The sequence below is a fragment of the Nomascus leucogenys genome, chromosome 11 (genome assembly GCF_006542625.1).
Source record: "Nomascus leucogenys isolate Asia chromosome 11, Asia_NLE_v1, whole genome shotgun sequence".
Lineage (NCBI taxonomy): Eukaryota > Metazoa > Chordata > Mammalia > Primates > Hylobatidae > Nomascus > Nomascus leucogenys.
In genome coordinates, this window is record NC_044391.1 from 77,026,256 (window position 1) to 77,048,636 (window position 22,381).

The 22,381-nt window shown below is 41.0% G+C and overlaps 1 long non-coding RNA gene across 1 annotated transcript; it reads left to right on the forward strand.

The window, feature by feature from the left end:
- The first annotated feature begins 2,900 nt into the window (after nt 1-2,900).
- LOC105740529 lies at nt 2,901-11,875 on the forward strand. Its single transcript, XR_001116574.2, has 2 exons — nt 2,901-3,142; nt 10,826-11,875. It is a non-coding gene; the product is annotated as an uncharacterized LOC105740529 (long non-coding RNA).
- The last annotated feature ends 10,506 nt before the right edge of the window (nt 11,876-22,381 follow it).

Sequence of the window (22,381 nt, forward strand, 5' to 3'; positions counted from 1 at the left end):
AATTACCATTCATGCATTTACCCATTTTTGCTCAGGGCTCAAACAGGGGTGCCACATTAGTAACTTTTAAAGAAATGATTAGTGAAAGTTGAAAAATTTCACCTACTATAGAAGCTGTCCTTTGTATCAGACAAATCAAGCCAAACAAGCAATAAGGCTTTTAGAAAGAGTATTGGTTTCATATATATTTGAAATTTCAGAATCTCATCTGCCTCTCAGGCCCAGAGTCTAAGAAACTAAAATCACATTTCTGTTTCCAGTTTTCAAAGCTTGATGCAACCTAAATACCGTTTTTTGTCCAAAATCCAGTCTTAAGAAGGTACTATCTTTTTATAAAAGCCTGAATACTCTTTTATTTTCCTATATAAACATGAAGATAATTCTGGAGATTTCCCTAAATAAAACCCAATGTGAACAATCAATGCTGAGAGGCAACCTGAGCTTTTCTTCTCTCATTGTTCCTTTTTATTTTGCAGAAAACCCTGAAGCATTTAGTCACCTAACCTATTGAAGAAGGGTGAGCTCATCTGGGCCTTGAGTACCTGAATCAAGCCAACTTCAGAAGATGAAACTGGGGGGAAAGGGGAGATACCCAAGAGAATGTGTCATACTCAGTAATAAGCAAGGTAGCTTGTTAATATCCACTATCAGTTTTTGGGTATAGGTGATTAATATCCTTCTACACTGACATTATTGAACTTAGTGTCTACTTTCAGAAATGTATCCTAGGTGATCTCCCAGCCTATTCCTCCACTCTCAATATTTCAGTCTCAATATACAAAAGGGTTTGATCACTTTGAACATACAGCGGGCACAGACATGTCTGGAACATGAGGTACAAATCTCAGAAACTGACAGTCCAGCTTACCTGGTTCCTAAAGAACAACCCCCATTTCTATCCCTACATCTCTATGTCTGGGTTCCCCAACCCCAGCTTCCATCTTGCCTGTTTTGCCTGTGTTAACCTAATGGACACAATTATTAGCATCTCCATAGTCTGAAACTTGTAAATTAATGTGCATTAGTATCTGCTTCTGGAAAGTTATGGATGATGCATCAGTATTTAGCAGTTACATCAAGCAATTTAGTCACCTAGATTTGTGATTTGGTTGGTGGCCTTTCAGATGGGATGTCTGGCAGTAGGAAGATACCTCCTCCTGGATCATGGCTCAGCTGGGTGTGAGTTCCCACTTTAATTTCTGGTTTAGTGGAAGCTGGGAAGTGATTTAGTGGAAGTGAAATTGAATCTCAAAGCATTTCCTAAATAAGCAGGTATCCTTTTTTGGTTGATGCAGACTCTGGCTCCCTAAGGCAGACAGAGGAGATACAAAGTATATTCCTACTGTTTTCAGGCTGTCTTTGTTTCCAGAGTAAAAGATGGAATAGAAATTTTTTTTCCTCAGTCTAGCACCACTTAGTAAATTTCTTTCCAGTTTATTATAATTATTTTTAAGTTTTAGCTTTTGATAGCATTGCAAGTCTTTTTTTCCTTTTGCTGTCATAAGCAATTTAACTGAGAGCTGTTAGACCACTGTCATTTGAAACAGGCATCTCTGCTACCATCTACCATCTGTTTAACTGTTATTAAAGTCTCAGATAATGCGTATGATTCTAAAATACACAGTAGTAAGCTATTTTGTGTTCATTTACCTGCCTAGAGTCTGAGAAGTTGATTCTTTGAAAAATAAGCCAAGTTGTCGTTTATCTTTCAGGAGGGAAAATTTTCTCGATCAAACTCCAGCCTTCTACTTATTTGTAGTCTACCGTTTTGATTATGAGTTCTGAAAAACTCTGTATAACAGAAACTTCTCTCAAATTGTTACGAATTGTTACACAAGAGCCACGATTTCTCATCTGATCCATCAAATAGATGTTCCCAGGAAGTTGCTTGATATTGGATTTCAAGAAATATTCCATTTCCTCAGGAATTGGTATGTTGTGATTAAATACAACTCTGCCATCGGTGATTGTGATTCAGACTCCTACATGGTGGGAATTCAGTGAGTTGTGTTTCAACAACATAGTGATTTGGGGCACATGTTTTATAATCCTATACATGGACAGTGAGAATATTGTCGCCATGTGTGGCAGACACGTGGTATGACTGCTGATTCTGAACACAACAGCCATTCTCCTACCCCTTTTTCTAAGCTGACAGAACCTGACTTTTTTTTTTTTTTTTTTTTTTTTTTTTTGAGACGGAGTCTGGCTCTGCCGCCCAGGCTGGAGTGCAGTGGCGTGATCTCGGCTCACTGCAAGCTCCCCCCGCAGGTTCACGCCATTCTCCTGCCTCAGCCTCCCGAGTAGCTGGGACTACAGGTGACCGCCACCTCGCCCGGCTAATTTTTTGTACTTTTAGTAGAGACGGGGTTTCACCGCGTAAGCCAGGATGGTCTCGATTTCCTGACCCTGTGATCCACCCGCCTCGGCCTCCCAAAGTGCTGGGATTACAGGCGTGAGCCACCGCGCCCGGCCGGCAGAACCTGACTTTCATGAGTGAGGCTGCAAATGTCAGATGCCCTCTTGCAGCTAGAGGTAGTCATATGACCCGGTTCTGACTAGTGAAGCATAATTGGCAGTCTATTGCGAGGCTTTTAGGAAAGATTCTCTTCCTTGATAAAGAGTCAGGGTGGGAGAAGAGAAGCTCCACCCCACCTGATTAGAAAAAAGAGGCAGAGAGACCCCAACTCTCTCTTTCTGCCTATGAATATTGATGTGAGAAGAAGTGGTATTTGGAGCTACTGTAGTTATTATGTGACAAAAAGGTGTCCTTAGCAAGTCAGGGATGGCACTCAAGCCACTGAAACACCCCTGGACTTATCTCCCTCCAAACCTTGCAGCAGTTATTCCCTGTAATTACCGATATCCTGTTCTTCTCTACTCCTGGACACACAGGGACACAGCACTTCTCCACCAAAGCATGGCTCCATGACTCGGTGGATGAAATGAAATGTGGCCAGAAGTGTCATGTGCTATCTCATGTTTGACTCTCTACCTGCTCTTCCCCTGCAGTGGTAATCATGGGAGCACGTATATTTATGGAGGTGTCGTAAGATCAAACAGCCTGGAAGGAAGAGCCAATGCCTGAAAAACAGCGGCTGTGAAGAGCTGCCTGAACCCTCAGCCAACTTTGTGACTTTGTGTGAGTGAGAAATTAACTTCTGCTATGTTAAGCCACTGGTGGGGGTTCTTTGTTACCATAGCATAAAGTAGTTTATCATGCCTGATACAATCTGTATTCTTTTAAGCCATTTATAATTGGTAGGCTCCTACATGTGGCTGAAAACATCCTAATTCATACTATATATAGCATTTGACATGAAAACAACTTTCCTGTAAAATAAGACATTTGTCTTCATGGCAAAATAAATATCTACTATTTTTGCCTGCCGAGATGCCAATCTTTTTCTAGAAACAGCATCCCAATCTTACTTAAGGAAACCACTGCAGCAGACATGGCCATGCTCTGCCCATGTCTTCTCAGCACTTGCTTCTACTCACAAAAGGTTGCTCTCACTGCAAACTCCTGTGTCTCTGCTTGAGAACTTTCATCTGGTTGCAATAGAACACTCATCTCACACACAGGACAAGCCAAAAGTGCCCAAGAGTTAATGCCCAGAAGCCCCCAGCAAATCGTGTAAATAATAGATATGTTGAAAAATATCCTAGCTTCCTCACTTCTAGGTTGAGAGAACTCTGATGTGTGTTCTAGATTGTCTCCCTGTGGGATGAAGCTCCAGTTGCTCATTGTGGGAACTGCTTTGATAACACATCCTTTATTGGCTTCTCTTCCTTCCCTGCCTCTCTTCTCCACTCCCCTACTGAGGTTTCCTAGGATCATCTCCAAAATAAACCACTTGTTCTTGAAACCTTGTTTCAGATTCTGCTCTGGGGGAACTCAAACCAAGATGTCATTCTCTCCAAGGGGAACCAATCTTTTTGGGACTGGCAGTTAAATTAGATTACTTGCTCTGTCTTTAATATTTGGATCTTGAACAGAATCCCACAAAGACTATCTTTAGGGAGATAGATGCTCTTCAAAGGGTCTGCTTGTTAGTTCCTTCTTTAAGGATTCCTGCAGCTCTTTTTGATACTTCCTTTCTGAGCCTGATTTTTGGTTTCTTTTCCATTCTATTAGTTACCTCATATCCCTTCAATAAATTCCTTTTGGGATGAAATAGCTAGAATTTCTTTCTGTGGCTTGCAGTAAAAGAAAACAATGAATTTAAACAATACATTAAACCTCTTTCAGATATAAAGACTGATATAAATGAATGAGTTATAAAATGTATAACTAGAGCACTAAATGCTATATTTTAATTATTCACGAAATAAAATCCACAGGAGTCACTTTAAAATGTCGCCCCTCCCCCAGCCTCGCTGCCGCCTTGCAGTTTAATCTCAGACTGCTGTGCTAGCAATCAGCGAGACTCCGTGGGCGTAGGACCCTCCGAGCCAGATGCGGGATATAACCTCCCGGTGTGCCGTTTTTTAAGTCCGTCGGAAAAGCGCAGTATTAGGGTGGGAGTGACCCGATTTTCCTAGGTGCCGTCTGTCACCCCTTTCTTTGACCAGGAAAGGGAACTCCCTGACCCTTTGCACTTCCCGAGTGAGGCAATGTCTCGCCCTGCTTCGGCTCGCGCACGGTGCGCTGCCACTGTCCTGCGCCCACTGTCTGGCACTCCCTAGTGAGAAGAACCCGGTACCTCAGATGGAAATGCAGAAATCACCCGTCTTCTGCGTCGCTCACGCTGGGAGCTGCAGACCAGAGCTGTTCCTATTCGGCCATCTTGGCTCCACCCCTCATGTTTCTTTATATATTTCATTTGAAATAGTGTCTCTAGCCAGTGAAAATGTCTTTATAGCATTTCAATACAATGCCCATGAACAATTATTGATCTGGAAGTGTAAAATAACTTGGTAGTGGTGGGACGGGTCATTGTGGTTGTTGTTGTTTTATTTTGTTTTGTTTTTATCTGGGGTGGCTACTAAGTTTCCATTATTTAGTGTAGTACTTCTAATTAAACGTTTTTAAGATAAAAAAAAGTTTTTAAGGCATTTCTATGCGAAGAAACCTGGATTGCTATAATAATAGAGAAAATTTATTTATACAAACGTTACGTACCTAACCATGAGAATTCACAGAGCAAAGCTGTTTAAATATGATTTAAAGAAGATCTCCTAATGCCCAAATCTATGACAAGTTGAGTAACAAAATTAATAATGACAATAATGGACTATAACCCCCAAAATAAAAAATATATATTGATGAGTCCATACTGATACAAATAATTCAAGAAATAAATAAGAGAATTCAAATTAATAAATATAGAAGAAATAATAGAAATATAAAATCATCATTTGACAACGTTACAGTAATAATTACCTCAATCAAGAATCATTAACAGATGTTAAAATTAGCAGGTAAAGGTGTGATGAAAAACAGGATATTCACATAGTCTCAATTATCTCACCACAAGATATTTACCAAATACAAAGAGGAAAATAACGTTAAGTGCAGAAATTTGAAAGACTGCCTTATCCAAGTGATCTAAGTTAACGTCACTAGTAATTAGACAAAATGTCACTATGTGCCTCCTGATTTGATGTGTTTAGAAGGTGTGATGGTTCATTTTATGTGTCAACTTAACAGGGCCATGGAGTGCCCAGATATTTAGCTAAACATTGCTCGTGGGAATGTCTATGTGGTTATTTCTTGATGAGGTTAACATTTGAATTAGTAAGCTGAATGAAGGAGATTTCCGTCTGCAATGTGTGCAGGCCTCTTCCAATTTTTTGGAGGCCTGAATGGACTAAAAGTATTCTGTTGGTGCAAAGTAATCACGGTTTTTGCCATTAAAAGTTATGGCAAAATACTTTTGCACCAACCTAATATAAGTAAGAAAGAATGTTTTCTCTCTTCCTGTCATCAAACTGTGACAGAAGTCTTCTGCTTTGGGGCCTGAATTCAGACTGAATCTTACATCATTGGCTCTCCTGGTTCTCAGACCTTCACTGTCAGACTGGAACGAACACCATCAGCTCACTTGCTTCTCAGGCCTTCCTACTCAAACTGGAACGTATGTACCATCAGCACTTCTGCCTGGACTTCTCAGTCCCCATAACCACATCAGCCCATTCCTTATAATAAATCTCTCTCTCAATCTCTCTCTGTCTCTCTCTCACACACACGTACGTTCTCTCTATCTCCTGCTGGCCCTATGTATTAGCCTGTTTTCATGCTGCTGATAAAGACATACCCAAGACTGGAAAGAAAAAGAGGCTTGATTGGACTTACAAGTTCCACATGACTGGGGAGGCCTCAGAATCATGGTAGGAGGAGAAAGGCACTTCTTACATGGTGGCAGCAAGAGAAAATGAGGAAGATGCAAAAGCAAAAATCCTTGATAAAACCATCAGTCTCGCGAGACTTATTCACTACCACGAGAACAGTATGGGGGAACTGCCCCATGCTTCAAATTATCTCCCACTGGGTCCCTCCCACAACACCTGGGAATTATGGAAGTATAATTCAAGGTGAGATTTGGGTGGAGACACAGAGCCAAACCATATCACCTGGTTTCTTTGGAGAACCCTGGTTAATTAGATGATTTTGTTATCCGGAGTAATTGGTTCTGGGGCTTCTAGAATTGAGTGTCTAATCTGATTGGATTTAAAAACACTAATGACTCTTTCTTTAATAGTAAAAAGAGCACTGTTAGTTACGGTTATCAAGTGGAGATATTTAGGGTACCTCTATGGCCAGATCAAGTATGGCTTGATCTGAAGGAAGTACAAGAACGAAGGAGCTGGGTGACTATGTATATAATACTTTTGAACATTTTGGGGAGTCTAATAAATGTAATGACATTAGGTGGTTGTTCCTGATGTCAATGGGCAAAATGATGAAATAAGGATGAGCTCTGTGATTCAAATTCCCACCTCAAGTGCCACATAAATTACCTCAAAACATCTATGTATGCTATGAAGGAGACCCTTACCTCCTATAATACAAGGCTGAGATTGCTGAAAATTAAATGCAGAATATCCCATTCTGTGACTAACTGAAATATATTGTAAGTTGAACTCCCAGCCTCACAAAGTATCTACTATTAAAATGAGGCTATCGATCAGGAAATAACTTGGATCCTTTAAGTTAAAATGGGTACATGTGGGAAGACTCTGATGATGCTGGTGATACTGAGCACCTAAATTCTGATGAAGCTTATTTTCCAATAGAAGAGCCCTCCTCACACCCAGTGGAAGCAGCATTACATCAGGTGTATGGAATTTTGCCAACAATGCATAATCTGAATTAAATCTTAACACTCTTCAGAAGTGTCAAGACCATGAACGACAAAGGCTAAGGAACTTTCACAGATGGAAGGAAATCAAGAAGATACGTTAATTAAATGCAATGTGGGATCCTGGATTGGAATCTAGGCCAGTAAAAGGGTATTAGTGGGATACATGGTATAATTTAAATAGAGACCATAAATAAGTTAATATTATTGTATAGTGCTAACTTCCTGATTCTGATCATTTTACTGTGGTTTTTTGAGATGAAACATTTGGGGGAACTGGGTGAAGGATATGCAGGAATTATTTGTACTATTTTTGAAACTGTTTACCAAGTCTTCATTTCAAAATGAAAAGTTCAAAAATGAAAAAATAAATTCAAAACATTACAAAGTAAATCACATAAACTTGCATTAAAATACAACACAAAAGGACTACTTATTCAATGCATAAATGTCTGGAATTCAGAATAAAGAACTAATTAATGAAGAGAATGAGAGTATTAAGAAAAATGTAACTGGAACCAAGTGAAGGATTTTGACGTGAGTTATTTCATTTCTCTATTAATTTCTGATTAATAATTAGAAATTAATAATTTCTGATTAATTTCTGATAATAAATTATAAATATGTATTTACCTATAGATAAATATAGATATTCTATTTCTTCTAATAAGTATGCATCTGTCTGTAAATTAAAAATAGAAATTTCTTTCTATCTTTATAAGTAGAAAAGGATGGATATAGGTAGGGAATTATGCATAAGTCAGAAAGGTCTGTGGAAAAAAAATTAAAATTATACTCCAGAGAAAAGAATAAATCAGCCCAGTGGTTATACAATAACTAAATGGAAAGAAGATATAATAGCATGCCACAAGATAACCATAATAATGATATAGTATAGCAGCAAAAATTTGAGCATTTACTATGTGCCAACTGCTACTAATTAAGAACTTTACATATTAATTCATATAATCTTCATGTTATTGAGCAAATGGGCTTGCTAGCTGATGTACACGGAAGCCAATACCATGGCACCAGCTTTTGAGAAAAGAAAGGTTTTATTGCAAATCAGCCAGCAAGGAGTTGGGCTCAAATCTCTCTCCCTGATTTGGAATCTAATGAAAGTTTTTCAGCCTGAGCAACATGACAAAACAGCATCTCAACAAAAAATACAAACATTAGCTGGACGTAGTGGTGCTACTTGGGGGACTGAGGCATGAGGATCATTAGACCCCAGGAGGTCTAGACTGCAGTGAGCCATGATTGTGCCACTCCACTCCAGCCTGAGTGACAGAACAAGACCCCATCTTAAATAAATAAATAAATAAATAAATAAGAAAAAAAAGAAAAAAGAGAGTTACAAGGAATCAGAGGGCAAAGAAAATGATTTAGGAATGTTGACTTAGCATGGGTCTGATTGGACAGTTTCAAATTTGACCATTTATGGTAAGGTGTATTGAGGCAGATTTTAGCCCCAGCTCTTCAGGGCCAAGAGACCCTTTGCTTTTGAAAGAGTCCTAGTGTTCAGGTTCCAGTCAAGTCTCAGTCTTTTTGGTTTCCAGGGAAGGAATCATTGGTTCCAGATGTTGTTAGAAGTCAAAGCTTTTTTTAATTATGTCTTCCTGGACTACATGACTTGTAGTTTTGCCTCTGTCATACCTACAAGGTAACTCGACATTTTGTTATCAACAGAGTAGGCCCAGTTTGGGCTGGTCCCCCTGTTACACATAAAAGATGAGGTGGGTCATTTTTCCCATTTTACATGTCATAATAAGATATAAAGGAAATGGGATTTGAATGCAAGCACTTTGGCAAAGAGGTGAAGCTTCTAACCACTAGGCTATAGTACCACCTTCAATTTGCAAGAAAGGACAAAACCAACTAGTTTTCTTTTCTCCTGAGAGATGAAGTTTCTAATTTACAATACTATTATGTGTTAATATAATTAATATCCATAAATAGGATATTTGTGTCACCGGAATGTGATGAACTAGGGAGGGTGAGGCTCTCGGGGACGAATTGGAGGAAGGGAAGGGGGTGGTGAGAAGGAGCCGACTCTGGGATACAGAAGCCACAACCCTCACCCTGCCACTGAGGCTGGTTGCAGCTCCTCCAGAGGCAAGGGCTCTCAAGGGGACTGGAGTGAACTACTCCTGCCACACAGATGCTGTCTTGCCCCCAAGATGGTCCCTACATGTGGCATGATTAGAAAATAGTCTTTCAGGTAGAATTTGATCTGAACTGGCATTGGTCCTAAATTAGCACCTGGGAGGAGGGTCAGCAGAGAATGGTAGATAAATGCTCCTAAATGTGCATTTAAATTTTAAAAACAGCCTCAATTAATATATTCTGTGTTCAGAAAATGTGGACACCAACATTCACTACTCACTGAAGTTAATTGAGCAAGAAAAATAACATGAAAGCATTTGAGAAATATTGGTTCTGGGAACAGAATTTGCAAATGAATTTAGGGTAGGGTCAACTGGAAAGCATACAGAAGCCAGGGAGGCAACGGATTATAACTGAGTGAAACAGGCAAAGCTGTTTCTTTTGAAGAGGCTTTGTTTCCTAATTAAGCACACAGAATATTCTTTACTTCTACAAAGAAATACACTTTCTCCAATTTTGTTTTTAAACACATAGGCTATCTTTTCTTTTCCTGGCTTTGATGGAGACTTACACACAGAGAAATAGTTCTCATCTGCAGGACTTTCAGTGATGTAAGCACAATCACAAATGAAGACTGATAAGCCCTAATAATGAGGGTGACAAGGACTATTAGGTGGAGAAGTGAAGCTAGAACATGCACACCCATTCATGAGCACAGGCTCTGTGTGTATGAACTGGTTCTTACCATGCAGAATGTGGGCCAGTGTTGTCTGCCCTGCCGATTGTTCAAGACAGGCTAAAAGTCCGAATTTTATGTGAAATACCTTGAAATTCTGATGTTGACTTAAAACTTTTCAAACTATGTGCTGATCTCCTTCTCAAAATACTTTCATCTCTTTCTCTATGATACTCCCCTGAATGTCTTCCTTCTTTACTGGATCCTCCTTTTCTGATCATCATCTAAATAGGGGTGTCCAATCTTTTGGCTTCCCTGGGCCACATTGCAAGAAGAGTAATTGTCTTGGGCCACACATAAAATACACTAACACTAATGATAGCTAATGAGCTTAAAAATATATATATCATAATTGTTTAAGAAAGTTTACAAATTTGTGTTGGGCCACATTCAAAGCCATCCTGGGCTGCCTTTAGCCCACAGGCCATGGGTTGGACAAGCTTGATCTAAAACAAAGGTGCCCAAATCCTCTTTTCTGCTCTATTTACATCCCCTACCTGGGCATCCTCACTTGATCCCATGGCGTTAAGCCTATATCCAGCCCTTATTTCTGCCTCCAACTCCAGACTGTCAACTAGACATCTCCAAAAGGAGGTCTAATGGGAATCTCAAATTAACATACCCAGAGGAAACTCAGATTCCTCCCTGAACCACTCATACCTTCTCTTCTCCATTTCAGGAAATGGAACTACCATCCCCCAAGATATTCAAAAGAGAAAAATATACATTTTCTGCATAAATGGTGAAATCTTTTGTTTCATGTCCCACTCCTTAGTAGACCCTTTCAACCCCTCCCCAACCTTTTTCATCTGGAAAATTTCTACTTATCCTTCACAAATCAATTTGAGCATCATCGTTGCCTCCAGGCAAGGTGGCCACATAATTTGGGTGGCCCAGTGCAAAATAAAAAATGAAAAGCTCGCAGGTGGAATTCAACCTATCCCTTCCACAGGAGGTCATCCCAATCCAAAATATTTAGACATTGCACCGGGAAAACTTGGCATCTGATTTGGGAACAGGTGAGAAGTCCCTGCTGACCCAAACATGGCTGTTGCTCTGCCAGCCAAGGCAGAAACATCTGCTGCCTTGCCTTGCCCAGGACACTGTGGAGCCCAAACCTGAGCTTGATCCTCCATGCTTCTACACTGTGGCCCCTGCTGGGGAAAAAGAGTGATGGCCAAACCTGACCTTGAACCTCCATGCTTCTATGCTGTGGCCCCTGCTGGGGAAAAGGAGGATAATGGCCTCTTCCTGCCCTAGAGTTCTAGCAGGCTGTAAATGGGCCAGGGAGGAGGGAGGCAGCCAGAAGTGAATAGCACAAGATGAGCAGAGGCTTCGAGTGCCCATCATGTGCTCCATTGTCCCATTGGACTTCATTTACAAAACACAAATTCAAAGATGAAACTAAAAATTTCAAAAGGGGGCCACAAAGCATTAAGCCCCAAGCACCCACAATTCTGAGGGTAAGGCCCTAAGCTACCTGACTGCATGCCTCTGTAGTTGGTCCTGCCTCCAGAAAATTTTCCCTGACCAGGCCCCTCAAACCAAGCTAGCTGCCCCTTTCTGTTCTTCCTATTTAACCCACGCTTGCCTTTGTCACTGCATTTAGTACATTATATTAATATTATCTATTTATATGTATGTTTCACAAAATATTTTATAATGTCATAAGGTCAAGGAATTTGGCTAAATCTTTTTTCTCCAATTTCATTAAAATTGTTTCTTCATATGTCTTTGATAAGTGTTAAATATGCTGACTGAGCTGGATGCATTTTATGTGCCATGCCAGATCTGCTTGGCCTCACCAATACCATCACCCCCATCACTGTCACCCTTGCTTCCCTGTCAGAGCAGCCTCAGCAATGGATCACACCTCACCCATGGCTATTACATCTAAACTTCTGTGGCACTGCCACCACCAACTGAGGAGTTCCCGTGCACAGCTCCAAATGACAAAGGGAGATCTTCATGATCTGCCAGAGGGGACCCAGAGAGGCTCCAGCTTCCTCAGAGATAGATTAGAAAGTGTGGGTAAGGCCAGGGACAGTGTCTCGTGCCTGTAATCCCAGCACTCTGGGAGGCCAAGGCAGGCAGATCACTTGAGGTCAGGAGTTCAAGACCACCCTGGCCAACATGGTGAAACCCCATCTCTACTAAAAATACAAAAATTAGTGGGGCGTAGAGGTGCATGCCTGTAATTCCAGCTACTAAGGAGGCTGAGGCAGGAGAATCACTGGAACCTGGGAGGTGGAGTTTGCAGTGAGCCGAGATTGCACCACTGCACTCCAGCCTGGGGAACAGAGCGAGACTCCATGTCAAAAAAAAAAAAAAAGAAGAAGAAAGAAGGAAAGAAAGAAAGAGAGAAGAAAGAAAGAAAGAAAGAAAGAAAGAGAAAGAAAGAAGAAAGAGAAAAAAAGAAGAAAAAAGAAAGAGAAAGAAAAAGAAGAAAGAAGGAAAGAAGGAAAGAAACCATGTTTAGAAAGAGAAAGAAAGGAAAGAAAGAAGGAAAAAAAAGAAGGAAGGAAGGAAGGAAGGAGAAAGAAAGAAGAAGAAGAAGAAGAAGAAGAAGAAGAAGAAGAAGAAGAAGAAGAGGAGAAAGAAAGAAAAAGAAAGAAAGAAAGAAAAAAGAAAGAAAGAAGAAAGAAAGAAAGAAAGAAAGAAAGAAAGAAAGAAAGAAAGAAAGAAAGAAAAGAAAAGAAAGAAAGAAAGTGTGGGTAAACTGGAAATGTGGACTTCAAATAGTTAACTCCCATGGAGGCAGATTTAAACAATGCAAGACAAGAGCTAGAAAAAAAGTCAGCAGATACATTGTCTGTTATTTCTTCCCCTAACGGACTGCTCTGAGATGCAATGGTTTTATTTGACCTCTTTGGAAATGTCTTAAAAGATGGGACAACCAGCTATTTTGTTCTGAAGGCATGGTTACCTTGGTATTATAATACTCCACCTTGTATTTTCTTACCCTCTTTCTTTACTGCTCTCTTTTCCCCCTTACTCTTTCTTTCCTAGGGTTGTACCTCTATAAAACAGTAGCACAAAAGCTATCCCCTTCCGCTGTCTACTCCAAGAAACCAAGGCTAAGAAAACTGGTTTCAGAGTGGGGTAGTTGGTAATAACAACGGGCAAGCTGTGACATTAGAATTACTAATGCTCTTATTTGTGGCTAATTGGGATAAGGTGGGGGTTTAAGGTAAGTCTTGGAAATGTTAAGTTGTCGCTGCAATTTATCAATATAAGGATGATGATAATTATAGGACTTTGGCAGTGGTCGGATACTTATGATGACATTGAAATCCTTGATAGGTAGTATGAGGCAGCTAACTGCTATTTTAAGGCATTCTGTGACCACGTTTGATCTATGGCAGGTGGTGGGACCAGATCATAAATGTATCAAACAAGAACCAGAGAAACATCTGTATGGGTAAATCTTGAGGGTGTTAGACCAGGGAAGTAGAATTAAGGCTGAAGAGGAAAATATTTATTAGAGTGGATAACTCAACCATAATTTGGAATTTCATATCTAACAAGGACACTAGTCCTAGCAGTTTGCTGAGATGACTCCTCGAAGCCTGGATTCACAATGGTTAGTAAATTGAGTGAAAATGTTTGAACCACTTTGGCAGAGTAATTGAGAAAGGGGTCAGAGGCTCAAGAAAGGGGGACTATTAGAATAAAGACACTGAATCCCCCAGCTGTTTCTATTTTCCAGGAGGGCCTGAGGACCAGCATCACTGAGAACCCACAGTTGGTTGTCCTGTCAGGCCAGCGTTGACTCTAATATCAATGGGGATATGGGGAGTTGATCAAGGCAGAGCCCAGGTGGATGTAATGACCATAATGAGCAGCATGGCCAGAGGGGCAGTGAAGGTGCCTTGTCCCAAAGTGACGTTTTATTATAGCTAAGAAATGATGATTTTCCCAAAGATGACACAGACAAGTAGCCCTCTACAGCAGTGGTTATCAAAGTGTGGACCTGAGATCAGCAGCATTAGCACCATCTGGGAACTTGTTTGAAATGAAAATTCTTGAGCCTCATCTCAGCTACCGATGCAGAAATTCTAGGGATGAGGCCCAGCAATCTGTGTTTTAACTAGCTCTCTAGGTGGTTGAGATGCACACTAAAGTTTAAGAATCATTAAACCAGGGTTTTGTTTGATTTGTACAGTCAAAAATAATAGAGAACTAATGAACATAGGATGATGCTAGACAGTATAATGGACAATTGCAATTTCTAGTTACTAGATCTAAGTCAGCTCACAGATCTAGAACCCAGTGATTGAAAGGAAAGCTTGTTCCTCACAATGTCACACAAGCATGGCATTTATTCCTTTAATCCTTGCCCAAATTTGCCAAAATATGCACTGGACAGACAAAAAGTCTAGGTATTCTCACAGTTGGCACCAATACCAGGGGACCCAAAACACCACCACCATTGTCTTGTAGTTGGAAATGGAGTATTATCAGTATCAGATTATAAATTGGATTTGGGCTCAAGTCCATCTTACAATGGGTCAAATAGATCTAAGGACCCATTCTGTTAATTCTCCAGTCTCTGAATGTCTAATGGAATAGATATACTTAGAAGTTGGCCCTTAGTTTCCTGACCTATGAGTTAAGGGACTTTATGATAGAAAAGAGCAGTATTAACCTTTTAAAATGCAATGCAACCTCCCTCCAGGCCAAGATAGTTAATCAGAAGCAATATCTCCTCCCAAGACGAACTGCAGAAATTAGTACCAACAAAGACTTCAAGGATTCATCGATGGCAATTCCCATTGTATCCCTCCCTAGTCATTTCATCTATCTGGTCTCTGCAAACTTACACACAAATACACAAAGATAGATGATAGATTAGTTAGATAGATAGATGATAGATAGATAGATAGATAGATAGATAGATAGATGATAGATAGATAGATGATAGATGGATAGATAGATGATAGACAGATAGATAGATAATAGATAGATGATAGATAGATGATATGGATAGATAGATGATAGATAGATAGATAGATAGATGATAGATACATAGATGATAGATAGATGATAGATAGATAGTGGTGGGTGCTAGTGGGCTACTGCAAATTCAACCAGGTGGTATCCACAATTGCAGCTTCTGTGCCAGATATCATTTTTCTTTTTTTAGAGCATACCAGTCTAACCTCTGGCACTTCGTTTGTGTCTATTATTTTGCTGTATGCTTTATTCCTGACTTTCATCAGTAGGGAAAATCAAAAGCAGCTCACCTTTACATTTGTAAGGACAGCAGTAAATCTTCACGGCCTTGCCCTGGGTCTGTGTTAATTCCACTGTCTATAATGGTATGTTTTGTAATGATCTCTATCATCTTCATATGTCACAGCACATTATGCTACTCTTCTATATTGATTGATATTTTTCTAATTGGACCCAATAAAGAGAATAGATCAAGCAACTTGAATGTCCTGATAAGACACAGACATATCAGAAGTTATACCATAAGTACCTAATGATTAAGGGGCCTGCAACACCAGTGAGATTTTTAGGGACCCAGAGATCTAGAGCATGCAGGGACACACCCTGTAAGGTAAAACCTGAGAGCATGACTATGGTCCACCATGTAACTGCAGTTGGAGCTGCCCATCATGAGCATGGTCTTAATAGAAACGCCCAGAAAAAGGTTGAGAGGCACAGGAGCAAACTATTGTATGAAGAAAATGGTACTTTTAAGAAAAGACTCAAGTAGTCCAGATGATACACAAAAAAAGTGTGACTTGTTTGCTCAGACCTTCAGATCACCTACCTGTTTGGCACTGGTGTCACTCCCTCACCTCATACTTATGGCCTTATGGGAAATCCTCTATAACCAACTGATGGAGAAAGGAAGATCTTGAGTCAATTCAAAGAGAGTGCGGTATACGTAGGTTCTCCAGAAATGGACCACTACCTCCATACAGTTCCTCTCTGGAGTGACCCTAAAGAATAAGCACAGCCACAAGGAGGCTCTTGACAATCAGGTAGATAGGATGACCTATTTTCTGAATATCAGCCAGCCCCTTCCTTTGGTCCATCCAATGCTTGCATGATGATGGGCTCATAAACAAAGTGGCCGTAGGGTCAGGCTCAGATCCTATGTATGGACTGGAAAAGCAAGGGCTCTGGGAACCAAAAGGTGGAACTAGGACCACCCTTCTCATAATTATTCTGAATGAAGCATTCAAAATGTGTACTTTCTGTTCCTACAATCTTATATCTGCTGTGTTAGAGATCCTCATTCCCAGGCAGTGTTGCTTCTTAGAGAACACATTGTGTTCCACAGAACTGGAAATTGCAACTATGTCGATCAATGCCAGTAGTTAAGCAAGAAAAGAATTACTGTACTTACTAGTTTAACAAACCCTGATTGCTATGAGAGGCTGGGGTTGTTGCTAACACAATGGGGGCAGGGAGGAGTACATCTAGAGTGCAGGACTCACTGAGGCACCTCGTGGCAATTCTGTGATCAGTGACACTTATAAATGGGCACCTGCAGCAGCTATTACATGACAAAGGAAAACAGCTGATGGTTGACATCCATTAGGGATTAAGCAGCTGACTACTGACTGAAGATGTGGGAAACAAGAATAGGTGAAGACAACGGAGATGGTGAGTATCAGCTATGACCCTGAACCAACAATGGAGATGGTGAATATCAGCTATGACCCTGAACCAGCTGCAGCAGTGGAGTGCAGCTTGATTTGCCCATCTTTAAATGTTATTTAGGGGATTGAAACTGCCCACTATCTGGAAGGACTGGCCTTGCCCCTCCCTTCTTGAGGAAATAGTGAAAAATATCTTGTTCTCATACAACATTTGGTATATATGAATATGCAAGAAAATAGAATAAGTGCAAGAGATGCAGTATATCAGACCCAGGTTATGTATCACACCAGCTCCTCTCATCCCTACCCACCACATCCCACTCAAAGTCAACCATTTGCATTGTTTTAGCTACTCAGCTATTCGCACAGTGGTTAAGTCCCAGCTACTGTTGCTGCTGCCACTGTCACTGACACCATACACTGAGGAGTCACCACATGCAGCCCCAGCTGACATGGAGAGACTATTGCACTGCGCCCCAGGGTTCTGGCTCCCCAGTGGATACCTGGAGGGGTTGTGTAACACAACCTGGAAATACAGGAAGTGAGTGCCTTGTAGGGTAGACTCCACCAATAAAAGAAAGTAGATAGGAAAGATATCAGAAGATCTCTCATCCTTCCCTACAATAAACTTGTCTCAGATGTAGTCTTTTCGTATGGCTACTCTGGAGACATCCTGTAAATCCAGTTATCTAGCTGGTTTTGTTGTAAAGCTATGGTCAGCTCAGTAACTCATCCCTTTGTATTTCCTCTCCTTCTGTCTCTGCCTCAATTCTCTATTACTGTTATTCTTGCTTCTTTGGGAATGCACTCCCACCCCCCAGTGAAATAGGTATTTCAGTCAAAAGAAAAAATGGATAATTCATGGATGTCATATATACAGCAACAAAACTTTCTCTATTTTCAACTACCATAGGTGATATGTTTCTAATTGTTCGGACATTTGGAACAAAACCAATATATTATATCTCAGCACCTCTACCAGGTGGCTCCATAAAGATAAGTCCTTATCATCATAACACTAACACCCAGCTGAGTACCTAGCCCAGACTAGATGCTAACTATATGTTTATTAAACTCTTCAGAAAAGGCAATGGTGTATAGGGGAAAGAGGACTAACGTAGGAGTTGGAATAACCTTGCTCAGCTACTTCCTATCCCTCATGACCTTGGGCAAATCACACGTTCAATGAGACTCATTTCTGGAATCTACGAAGTGGGGGTAACATCATCTCCTCACAAAATTGTCATAAGGTCTAGATGAGATGCACTATGTATAAAAGTCTCTTTATATTACAGAATCCTATACAAATATCAGTTAATCTTACTCATGGCAAATGACTAGTCACTAAATTAAAAGTGAGAGGAAAAAACTGGACTGGATGGAAACTGAGAAATGAGAGAACCAACGAGAAATACAAAAAGATAAATTTAGTCATCACCACACACAAAAAATGGAGCAAGATCCTGTGCTTCTTCCTCCTTCTAGGCATACAGCAAACTGGGATAGTAGACTCAGTTTACTCTCACATTTTCCCTAAGTTCCCTGATTCATCAGATTATCAGATGTTTACTGAACGCACATGGGTACCGGGCTTTGAGCTAGGGAAAGGGGACAAGGCATGGTCATGCCATTAGGGAGGTCTAAGTCTAGTGGAGAAGGCAGACATGTGAAGAGATCCCTACAGTGAAGTGGAATCCAGGGTTTCACAGGTGCACTGGAGGTCCTCAAATGAGATTGTGTAATTCTTGATGGGTTGGAGACAGTAAGGGAAGAGGAGATGATGATCAGGAAAGGCTCCCTAGGGAAAGAGATCTTCCAGGATGTATCTTGAAGAATGCATTGGGCAAAAGAGGAAAGGGCAGTCTAAGGCAGAGGAGGCCAGGCTGCAGAAACACAAATCAAAGACTCTGTGTGCAAGCTTATGGAACCTATTCTCTAAGTTGTGGACCACTAAAAATTTTTAAGTGGAAAAGGTGGGTTGATTAGATTTATATTCAGAAGCTTTGCTTCTGTCCTCTGTGGATATAGCCACTGCTGCAAGCAACTCCCCCAGCCACTTGTTACTGTTCAGTCTTAGAACATGCCCTGAAGCCTCTAGGAAAGGAGTCAAATGAGAAAACTTTGAAATTTCACAGATTTGCTGCAGGTAGATTTTGCAGAGACTAGGTACTTCCTGGATTCTGTAGTTCTAAAAAAAAAAAAATCAGGAAGCCTGTTTATATCTTGATTGAGACCTCACTTGTGTGAGTGCCTGGTGACTGAATGAGTCCCTTTTCCATCCTCCAGATAAGTGAAACCCTGATGAATCCAAAGCTTTTATTAAAATTTAAGCTTTACTACTGCCTCTTCCTTATTAGACAATCTCCAAATGATAATTATAAAATTGCTTCCTCTTCTCTTCCAATGTCCTATTAGTAGAATAATACTACATGTAAGAGTGACAGACAGCCAGGCACGGTGGCTCATGCCTATAATCCCAGCACTTTGGGAGGCCAAGGCGGGCGGATCACAAGGTCAGGAGGTGAAACCCTGCCTCTACCAAAAATACAAAAATTAGCCGGGCGTGGCAGCGTGTGCCTATAGTCCCAGCTGCTGGGGAAGCTGAGGCAGGAGAATGGCATGAACCTGGGAGGAGGAGCTTGCAGTGAGCCAAGATCACACCACTGCACTCCAGGCTGGGCGACAGAGTGAGACTCCGTATCAAAAAAAAAAAAAAAAAAAGAGTGACAGACACACACGGGCACTAGAGGGACTGGTCTGATAAACCACCATTTTGCCCCAATCATTTATCTTATGACTAGATCTCCTCAAGGCAGAGTTGACATCCAAATGTAAATATAATGGAGATGGAAGAGTGGGGAGGACTGTCTTGCATCTAGGATACAAGCTCAGCCACAGCAAAAGATGGTATCAGTCAGAGTCATGAGACCCCTGTTCAAAACACTAGCTTCCAGATGACATTCTAGACATAGCCCTGGGCTAGAGGGAATCTGCTTCCTTGAAGGAAAGGACCAGTCCCAGCAGCATTCATCACCTGCTAACTGAAGAGTACTTGGACCCCAAATGAACAGCAGTAATACCCAGGTATTATGTCGAGGGCCTTGGGTGAGCCTCTGAGACTTGCTGGCTTTAGGTAAAATTCAGAGCATTACCAGCTGTGGTGGCTATGGGCAATCTCCTTCTGCTTGAGAAAGGCGAGGGAAAAGTAAAAGGGACTTTCTCTTGCATCTTATTTACCAGCAATGCCACAGGGGGATACAGCACCAAGCAGGTTCTTGGGGTTCCCAATTCCAGAACTTGACTCTTAGACTGCATTTCTGGACCTGCCCTGGGCCAGAGGGGAGCCCAGTGCCCTAAAGAGGGACTCACAGGCCAGGCAGCATTCATAACAAACTGACTTAAGAGACCCTTCGGCCTTAAGGGAACATTGATGGTAGTCTGACAGTACTCCTCATGGCCTGGGGTGGCAGTGGCTACAAGATGAGGCTCCTCTGCCTCTGGAAAAAGAAGGGAAGAGGAGTGGGAAGGACTGCATCTTGTGATTTGAGTGCCAACGCAGCCACAATACAACAGAACACCAGGTAGACTTCTGAGGTTTTTGACTCCAGTTCCTGACTCCTGGAAGGCACCTCTGGGCCCACCCAGGGTCTATGAGACTTCACCGCCCTGAAAGGTGGGACCCAGGCATGGTTGGCTTTGCCACTTGCTGACTGCAGAGCCCCAGGGCCTTGAGCAAACATAGGCAGTGGCCAGGGAGTGGTCACAGTAGATAGGCCTTAGGTGAGACTCAGCACTGTGCAGGCTTTGGATCTGACCCAGTGCAGTCATAGCAGTGGTGACCACAGAGGTGGTCTTCATCCCCAGGTTTAGGTGGCTTAGAACAGAGACAGAGAGAGAGAGAGAGAGAGAGCGAGAGAGAGAAACTCTGTATGTCAGAAGAAATTAAGGGAAAAGAACAAGAGTCTTTGCCAGGTAATTCAGATAATTCTCCTGGATCTTGTCCAAAATTATCAATGTGGTACCTCTATGAGTCTGCAAGAACCACACTGTTACTAGGCTTGGAGTGCCCTCTAAAGTAGATACAGCTTAGATCACAACACTCAAATTCTTTCAAATGCCTAGAAAACCTTTCCAAGAAGGATGCCTACAAATAAACTCAGACAGTGAGGACTGCAATAAATGCCTGATTTTTCAGTGCTCGGACACTGAAGAACATCTACTAGCATCAACACCATCCAGGAAAACATGACCTCACCAGAGGAATTAAATAAACCACCAGGGACCAATCCTGGAGAAACACAGATACGTGACCTGTCAGACAGAGAATTCAAAATAGCTGTCTTGAGGAAACTCAAAGAAGTTCAACATAACACAGAGAAGGAATTCAGAATTCTATTAGATAAACATAACAAAGAGATTGAAATAATTTAGAAGAATCAAGCAGAAATTCTGGAGCTGAAAAATGCAATTGACATACCAAAGAATGCATCAGAGTTCTTTAACTGTGGACTTGATCAAGCAGACAAAAGAATTAGTGAGTTTGAAGACAGGCTATTTGAAAATATATAGTCAGAGGAGAAAAAATAATAAAAAACAATGAAGAATGCCTACAGGATCTAGAAAATAGCCTCAAAAGGGCTAATCTAACAGTCACTGGCCTTAAAGAAGAGGTGGAGAAAGAGATATGGGGTAGACAGTTTATTCAAAGGCATAAAAACAGAACTTCCTTCCTAAACCTAGAGAAATATACCAATATCCAAGTACAAGAAGGTTATAGAACACCAAGCAGATTTAACCCAAAGAAGACTATCTCAAGCCACTTAATAATTAAACTCCCAAAAGTCAAGGATAAAGAAAGCTCTTCAGTAGAAGCCTTCTGACCACAAAAAAAAAAAAAAAAAGATAAAGAAAGGATCCTAGACCAGGTGCAGTGGCTCACGCCTGTAATCCCAACACTTTGGGAGGCTAAGGTGGGTGGGTCACCTGGGCTCAAGAGTTCGAGACCAGCCTGGCCAACATGGTGAAACCCCATCTCTACCAAAAATACAAAAATTAGCTGGGCGTGGTGGTGTGCACCTGTAATCCTAGCTACTTCAGAGGCTGAGGAAGGAGAATCCATTAAACCCGGGAGGCAGAGGTTGCAGTAAGCCAAGATTGTGCCATTGCACTCCAGCCTGGGCGAAAAGAACAAAATTCTGTCTCAAAAAAAAAAAAAAAATCCTAAAAGCAGCAAGTGAAAATAAATAACATATAATAGAGTTACAATACATTTGGCTGCAGACTTTTCAGTGGAAACCTCACAGTCCAGGAGAGAGAGGCATGACATATTTAAAGTGCTAAAGGAAAAAGAAACTCTTACCCTAAAATAGTATATCTGGCAAAAATATCTTTCAAACATGAAGGAGAAATAAAGACTTGCCCAGACAAACAAAAGCTGATGGATTTCCTCAATACCAGACTTGTCCTGTAGGAAACGTTAAAGGGAATACTTCAATCAGAAAGAAAAGGACATTAATGACAAATAAATAATCATCTGAAGGTACAAAACTCACTGGTAATAGTAAGTACAGAGAAAAACACAGAGCATTATAACAGCATAATTGTGTTTTGTAAAC